We start from the raw sequence: 8,039 nt of genomic DNA, 5'->3' as shown, positions 1-8,039 counted from the left end.
AGATGCCCTTCAACAGACGAATGGCTAAAGAAACTGTGGTACATAGACACAATGGAATATTATGCAGCTGTTAGGAGAGATGAAGTCATGAAGTTTTCCTATACATGGATGTACATGGAATATATTATGCTGAGTGAAATAAGTCAGAGAGAGAGAGAAAAGCGCAGAATCGTCTCACTCATCTATGGGTTTTAAGAAAAATGAGACATTCTTGCAATAATAATTTTCAGACACAAAAGAGAAAAGAGCTGGAAGTTCCAGCTCACCTCAGGAAGCTCACCACAAAGAGTGATGAGTTTAGTTAGAGAAATAACTACATTTTGAACTGTCCTAATAATGAGAATGTATGAGGGAAATGGAGAGCCTGTTTAGAGTACAGGCAGGGGTCAGGTGGGGAGGAGGGAGACTTGGGACATTGGTGATGGGAATGTTGCACTGGTGATGGGTGGTGTTCTTTACATGACTGAAACCCAAACACAATCATGTATGTAATCAAGGTGTTTAAATAAAAAAAAAAGTAACTGTAGTAAAATGGCTGTCTAGAATACAAGTAGGGGATAAGAAGGGGGGCATTGGTGGGGGGAATGCTAAAAAAAAAAGAACAAGAAACTGCAATTCTAATAAGATGGCTTTCAACTAAAGAAGTAATAAGAAATTAAGGTGAATTTTACACATTGATCAAGGGATCAATCCATTACATTGTGAAGGTCATCAATATATATTTGTATGGGGCACCAAAACAATAACATACATCAGAGAAACAGCATAATTGTACAAATTCTTAGTACACCACCCACATAAATGGAAAAATAAACTAAGCAAAAATGACTAAGGAAATAGTGACATTAAATTAAGAAATCAAAGAAATAAATTTAATCACAATAGACAGAAATGTTTGTCACAAAAAAAGATACACATTCTTCTCCAGGACATACAGGGGAGGATCTTAATTTGTGCAAATTAAAATTGTATTGAGATTCTTTTCTTTTTACTTTTTCCAATTTTTCTTTTACTTAAAGTGTTTTGATAATTTTTTTTTTTTTTTGGTCATCAACCCAGGGATGCTCAGGGGACCCTATGGGGAACCGGGATCAAACCCGGAAGGCAACCGGCTACCCCACTGCTGCTCCTGGCCCTAAAGAAATTGTCGAATGTCCGGCCTGGAACCACAGGCTCCGGGGACAGCATCAGGTGTGGCTCTGGGTTCGCAGGCATGGGGCAGGATACGGCAGGAGTTGAACCCGTTGCCCGAGAGTCACTGGGCTGCAGGAAAAAGGGGACAAAATATGGAACGCTTCATGAATTTGCGTGTCATCCTTGCGCTGGGGCCATGCTAATCTTCTCTGTATCGTTCCAATTTTAGTATATGTGCTGCCGAAGCGAGCACTGTTTTGATAATTTTAATTGAGTTATACAGTTAAAAGTTGTTCATGATCGAGTTTCAGTCATATAATGTCCAACATCTATCCCTTCACCAGCACACATTTTCTGCCACCAATGTCCCCAGTTTCCCTCCCTCTGTTCCCCTCCATTTCTCTTCTCTCTGTCTCTCTATCTCTATATTCTATCTCTCTATCTCTGTTTCTCTGTCTCTCTCTTTATCACCCTATCTTGTTCTTAGAATACTGTTACTGAAGGAATATCATTTTATCTCTTTTCAGTTCCCAGTTTTCCCTAATTACATTCCCCCACTCTGTGGAAATCATCTTTTCTGACACAGTGGTATATTACTACACATCAATAGCACAAGTAAAAGAAGAAAAATACCAAACTTTTGGAACTATTTGGAAGGACCAGAGAGATGGGGCAAAGGGATACTGAGGCTATGTACTTGGGACCCCATTTCTATCTCAAGTCTCATTCCTCTGAGTATCACCAGGTGTAGACTTGGAAATCATCCGTCTGTGAACCACTGTAATTCCCAGAACTGCAGAATCTGAGCAAGCAACGCATTCTCAGGCCCAAATATTGAACCTCCTAATCCTATTGGTTGTGTATCATGGGGAGAAGTTAGGGAATTTCCCTAGAATATGCCGGTTTACATTATCTCTAGCAGTATTCAAAGATTCTGCACTCCATCCACACTTACTATTGCCTTTCTGATATAGATCATTCTCACCGGTGTGAAAAGATTTAATTCAAATCTCATTTGCTTTGATTAAATACTTAGATTCGATTTATCTAAGAAATAATAGACATCTTTTCAAGTACCTGTTGGTCATCAATTTTTCTTTGGAGAAATATTGATTCCAATTACTACCTGTTTTAATAAGGCTATTTGTTTTATTTTTGTTGTGGCTGAGTTATATGCTTTGTATTTTGGGTATTTTTGTTTCTGGGATTTTTTTTAGTTTTTTGAGCCACACTCAGTGGTGTTCAGGTGTTACTCCTGGCTCTGCTCTCAGAAATCGCTCCTGGGTTGGGGAACCATATGGGATGCTGAGGATTGAACCTGTGTCAGACCTGGATGAGCCGTGTGCAAGGCAAATGCCCTACCATTCCAGCCCATGCTTTGTATTTTGGATATGATATTAACCCATTGTCAGATCAATGTTAAGTAAATATCTTTTTGTAGTCATAGTTTTTGTTTTGTTTTGTTTATCATTTTGAGGCAGTCGAGGCTTTTGAGTTTGATGTATTCCTTTTTGCTTCTTTTGTCTTTGGAAATATGACCAAAAAGATATCTTTATACTTTGCACAAAATAGCATATTATTGACAATATTTTCTTCTATGTGTCTTTTGGTTTTCTATCTTACATTAAAATCCTTAATCTATTTTAAATAATGGTTTATATGCATATGTGTATATATGTATTATCTATATATGCCTTACCCAGTAATCTAGTTTCACTTTTTACATGTGCTGAAGGACAATTTTCTAATGTCTGGTATTATGGGGAAGAGATTTACATCTGGCTGTGTTCAGGATTTACTCCTTCTCTATACTCAAAAATAATATCAGGGGACTATGTGTGATTCTGGGGGTCAAACTTAGGAGAATGAACCTAGCAAATATCTTGTGAGCACACAGTAATACCCAGCAAACACTAAAGCCAGAATATACACAAATACTCAACTAAAGAGTATAACCTGAGAGCACTTGAGCAGAGCCTTCCAGTACCATAACTAAGTATGAGCACAGACAACCATGTATAACATCAAATAGAGATGAAGAAGAAGGGTGAGGGTGAGGTTGACAATATTCAAGATGGCTTGATCTTGCCCAGATCTTGTCCAGGCCAAGAATGACCTGATCTAGTCTGGTCTTTTTTGAAAACTTCAGGACATCCCCATCCATTTCAGAGCATCCTCATCCACCCTCATTTTTATCCATGTTGGTTAAAAACCCATGCATATCTTTCTATTGTTAAATCCATGCACAAAATAGATATATTTTTGCATGCAGAGTATAACTCAATATGTTTGGGTTATTGGGGTTTATTATTTGGATATATGGGGGAGAAGGTGAGGGTTTGGGGCTATACCCAGAAGTGCTTAGGGCTAATTCCTGGCTGCTGAACTGGCTGCTGCACTCCTGGTGGTGTTTGAGACCATATGTGGATTTGTGGAAATTGATCGGGGGTCAACAGTATGTAATAGGATACCTCTGTGGCATTCTCAGAATTGTTGGGGAAAGATTTCCCTTTCTGGGTGAAACCACAGTGGTTCAGCACCACACCCTCCACCCTCAGACAAAAACAGCCCAGCTCCACAATGAAACTCAAATAACATGAGTTGAATCTTCTTAGGTGGGCCCAGGCTACAGGCTGAAAACTCAGAGATATTTTTGGAATGGAGATGGCCCAAGTCCCCACGCACACATCACCTTCCTGGTGGTGGAAAACCCAGGGGCCTCCATCCACACCAACCAACTTCTTGGCAGAAAAATGGCCCAGCTTCTCTACCAAGCTCACAAAGAAAATAATAGTTGTTGACATTTCCCAGGAAGTCTGGTCTAGCTGATACCTCTGTGACAATCTCAAATGGAAAGGGCAGATTCTCCTTTCTGTTTGAAACCACAGCAGCCCAGAGCCATAACATACACCTTCTAACAGTAACAGCCCAGCTCCACAATTTGACCTTATCAAGCTACCAAGTCATCAAGTTTTTTCAGATTTATAGATCCTAGACTGTGCTGCCACTTCAAAATTTCATAGTAGTATCAAACTAGTAGTATCACAGCAACCCTAATAGAAAAGTTATATAGAAATCCGGGCCCGGAGAGATAGCACAGTGGCGTTTGCCTTGCAAGCAGCCGATCCAGGACCTAAGGTGGTTGGTTCGAATCCCGGTGTCCCATATGGTCCCCCGTGCCTGCCAGGAGCTATTTCTGAGCAGACAGCCAGGAGAAACCCCTGAGCACCGCCAGGTGTGGACCAAAAACAAAAAAACAAAACAAAACAAAAAAAAAACAACAACAACAAAAAAGAAAGAAAGAAAGAAAGAAAAGTTATATAGAAATCCACCAAGCTCAGAGAGACTAAATAGTAACACAGAAGGCTCAAGTAGTACCAACAACAGCCCAGTAAATCTTTAGATACTGACTTTAGAAACACCATATAACAATCAGTTCAAGTTGACCCTTACTGATCTAAGTTTTGATCATTCCATTTGCCTTTGTATTGTAACAAACAATATGAGGCAAATTTGTCTCTACCTTCAAGGGGGCAGGCTAGGATAGTGGATAGGAAATTGGGGACACTGGTGAAAGAAAGGTTACACTGGTGGTGAGATTGTTGTTTGAACATTTAATACCTGAATTGACTTGGCATTTGAGTAATTAAAAATTTGCCGAAACACTGTCACAGTTTTAAAATTAAAAAAAGAAAACATTAAAAATAAAAAGCTCCAAAGTTAAGCTTCTAAATAATGTGTTCCCAATTATAATTGTACATATATGAAGCCAAAGAGTGTGAAAAATAATTTATGGTGAAAAAGAATTAGCTTTTAAGGTCAGACTAATAGTACAGTAGTGATGGCACTTGTTTTGCGCAGGCTAACCTAGATGTGATCCCCAGGATCTCATATAGTATTCTGAACCCCACCAGGAATGATTTCTGAACAAAAAGTGAGGAGTAATCCCTGAAAACCACTGGATGTTGTCCCCCAAAAACAAATAAAAAAAAGACTGTGGTTCTTTAGTGTGTTATATATATTTAGTTCTATTAATAACTGCTTTATGAATATTGGAATTCACTCACTAAAATATATCACATGCATTAATAAGTACTATACCCTTATGTTTTCTTTTTTTTCTTTGAACACCATGATTACATATATGATTATGTTTGGGTTTCAGTCATGTAAAGAACACCACCCATCACCAGTGCAACATTCCCGTCACCAAAGTCCCAAATCTCCCTCCTCCCCACCCGACCCCCGCCTGTACTCTAAACAGGCTCTCCATTTCCCTCTTACATTCTCAATATTAGGACAGTTCAAAATGTAGTTATTTCTCTAAATAAACTCATCACTCTTTGTGGTGAGCTTCCTGACATGAGCAGGAACTTCCAGCTCTTTTCTCTTTTGTGTCTAAAAATTATTATTGCAAGAATGCCTTTCATTTTTCTTAAAACCCATAGATGAGTGAGACCATTCTGCGTTTTTTTCTCTCTCTCTGACTTATTTCACTCAGCATAATAGATTCCGTGTACATCCATGTATAGGAAAATTTCATGACTTCATGTCTCCTGACAGCTGCATAATATTCCATTGTGTATATGTACCACGGTTTTTTTAGCCATTCGTCTGTTGAAGGGCATCTGGGTTCTTTCCAGAGTCTTGCTATGGTAAATAGTGCTGCAATGAATATAGGTGTAAGGAAGGGGTTTTTGTATTGTATTTTTGTGTTCCTAGGGTATATTCCTAGGAGTGGTATAGCTGGATCATATGGGAGCTCGATTTCCAGTTTTTGGAGGAATCTCCATATCGCTATCCATAAAGGTTGAACTAGACGGCATTCCCACCAGCAGTGGATAAGAGTTCCTTTCTCTCCACATCCCCGACAACACTGTTGATTCTCATTCTTTGTGATGTGTGCCATTCTCTGGGGTGTGAGGTGGTATCTCATTGTTGTTTTGATTTGCATCTCCCTGATGATTAGTGATGTGGAACATTTTTTCATGTGTCTTTTGGCCATGTGTATTTCTTCTTTGTCAAAGTGCCTGTACATTTCTTCTCCCCATTTATTAATGGGATTAGATGTTTTTTTCTTGTAAAGTTCTGTCAGTGCCTTGTATATTTTGGAGATTAGCCCCTTATCTGATGGGTATTGGGTGAATAGTTTCTCCCAATCAGTGGGTGGCTCTTGTATCCTGGGCACTATTTCCTATAAGGTGCAGAAGCTTCTCAGCTTAATATATTCCCATCTGTTAATCTCTGCTTTCACTTGCTTGGAGAGTGCAGTTTCCTCCTTGAAAATGCCTGTAATGTCCTGGAGTGTTTTGCCTATATATTGTTCTATATATCTTATGGTTTGGGGTCTGATATCGAGGTGTTTAATCCATTTGGATTTTACCTTTGTACATAATGTTAGCTGGGGGCCTAAATTCAATTTTTTGCAAGTGGCTATCCAGTTGTGCCAACACCACTTGTTGAAGAGGCTTTCCCTGCTTCATTTAGGATTTCCTGCTTCTTTATCAAAACTTAGGTGATTGTATGTCTGAGGAACATTTTCTGAGTATTCAAGCCAATTCCACTGATATGAGGGCCTGTCCTTATTGCAATACCATGGTGTTTTGATAACTATTGATTTGTATTAAAGTTTAAAGTTGGGGAAAGTAATTCATCCCATATTCTTTTTCCCAATGATTGCTTTAGCTATTCTAGGATGTTTATTGTTCCAAACAAATTTCAAAAGTGCCTGATCCACTTCTTTGAAGAATGTCATGGGTATGTTTAGAGGGATCGCATTAAATCTGTATAATGCCTTGGGGAGTATTGCCATTTTGATGATGTTAATCCTGCCAATCCACGAGCAGGGTATGTGTTTCCATTTCCATGTGTCATCTCTTATTTCTTGGAGCAGAGTTTTATAGTTTTCTTTGTATAGGTCCTTCACATTTTTAGTCAAGTTGATTCCAAGATATTTGAGTTTGTGTGGCACTATTGTGAATGGGGTTGTTTTCTTAATGTCCATTTTTTCCTTATTACTATTGGTGTATAGAAAGGCCATTGATTTTTGTGTGTTAATTTTGTAGCCTGCCACCTTGCTATATGAGTCTATTGTTTCTAGAAGCTTTTTGGTAGAGTCGTTAGGGTTTTCTAAGTAGAGTATCATGTGATCTGCAAACAGTGAGAGCTTGACTTCTTCCTTTCCTATCTGGATTCCCTTGATATCTTTTTCTTCCCTAATCGCTATACCAAGTACTTCCAGTGCTATGTTGAATAGGAGTGGTGAGAGAGGACAGCCTTGTCTTGTGCCAGAATTTAGAGGGAAGGCTTTTAGTTTTTCTCCATTGAGGATAATATTTGCTTGCCACTGGCTTTTGGTAGATGGCCTTCACTATATTGAGAAAGGTTCCTTCCATTCCCATCTTGCTGAGAGTTTTGATCATGAATGGGTGTTGGACCTTATCAAATGCTTTCTCTGCATCTATTGATATGATCATGTGGTTTTTATTTTTCTTGTTGGTGTTGTGTATTATGTTGATAGATTTACGGATGTTAAACCATCCTTGCATTCCTGGGGGATGAAATCTAATTTATCAGAGTGGATGATCTTCTTAATGAGGCATTGAATCCTATTTGTCAGGATTTTGTTGAGGATCTTTGCATTTGCATTCATCAGCGATATTGGTCTCTAATTTTCTTTTTTCATAGCATCTCTGTCTAGTTTAGGTATCAGGGTGATGTTGGCTTCATAAAAGCTATTTGGAAGTGTTTCCGTTTGTTCAATTTCATGAAAGAGTCTTGCCAGGATTGGTAGTAGTTTCTCTTGGAAAGTTTAAAAGAATTCATTAGTGAATCCATATGGGCCTGGGCTTTTGTTTTTGGTCAGACATTTGATTAACCGTTTTATTTTCATTAATGGTGATGGA

General features: G+C 38.7%; 1 non-coding gene across 1 annotated transcript; it reads right to left on the bottom strand.

Moving 5' to 3' along the window:
* Nucleotides 1-1,280: 1,280 nt before the first annotated feature.
* Nucleotides 1,281-1,387, bottom strand: LOC126003104 (U6 spliceosomal RNA). Its single transcript, XR_007493646.1, has one exon. It is a non-coding gene; the product is annotated as a U6 spliceosomal RNA (small nuclear RNA).
* Between the last annotated feature and the right edge of the window lie 6,652 nt (nucleotides 1,388-8,039).

This window comes from Suncus etruscus, chromosome 2 (assembly GCF_024139225.1).
Source record: "Suncus etruscus isolate mSunEtr1 chromosome 2, mSunEtr1.pri.cur, whole genome shotgun sequence".
In the NCBI taxonomy this organism is placed as follows: domain Eukaryota; kingdom Metazoa; phylum Chordata; class Mammalia; order Eulipotyphla; family Soricidae; genus Suncus; species Suncus etruscus.
The sequence above is the reverse complement of the archived record's forward strand: the minus strand, read 5'-3'. Positions and strand labels throughout refer to the sequence as shown.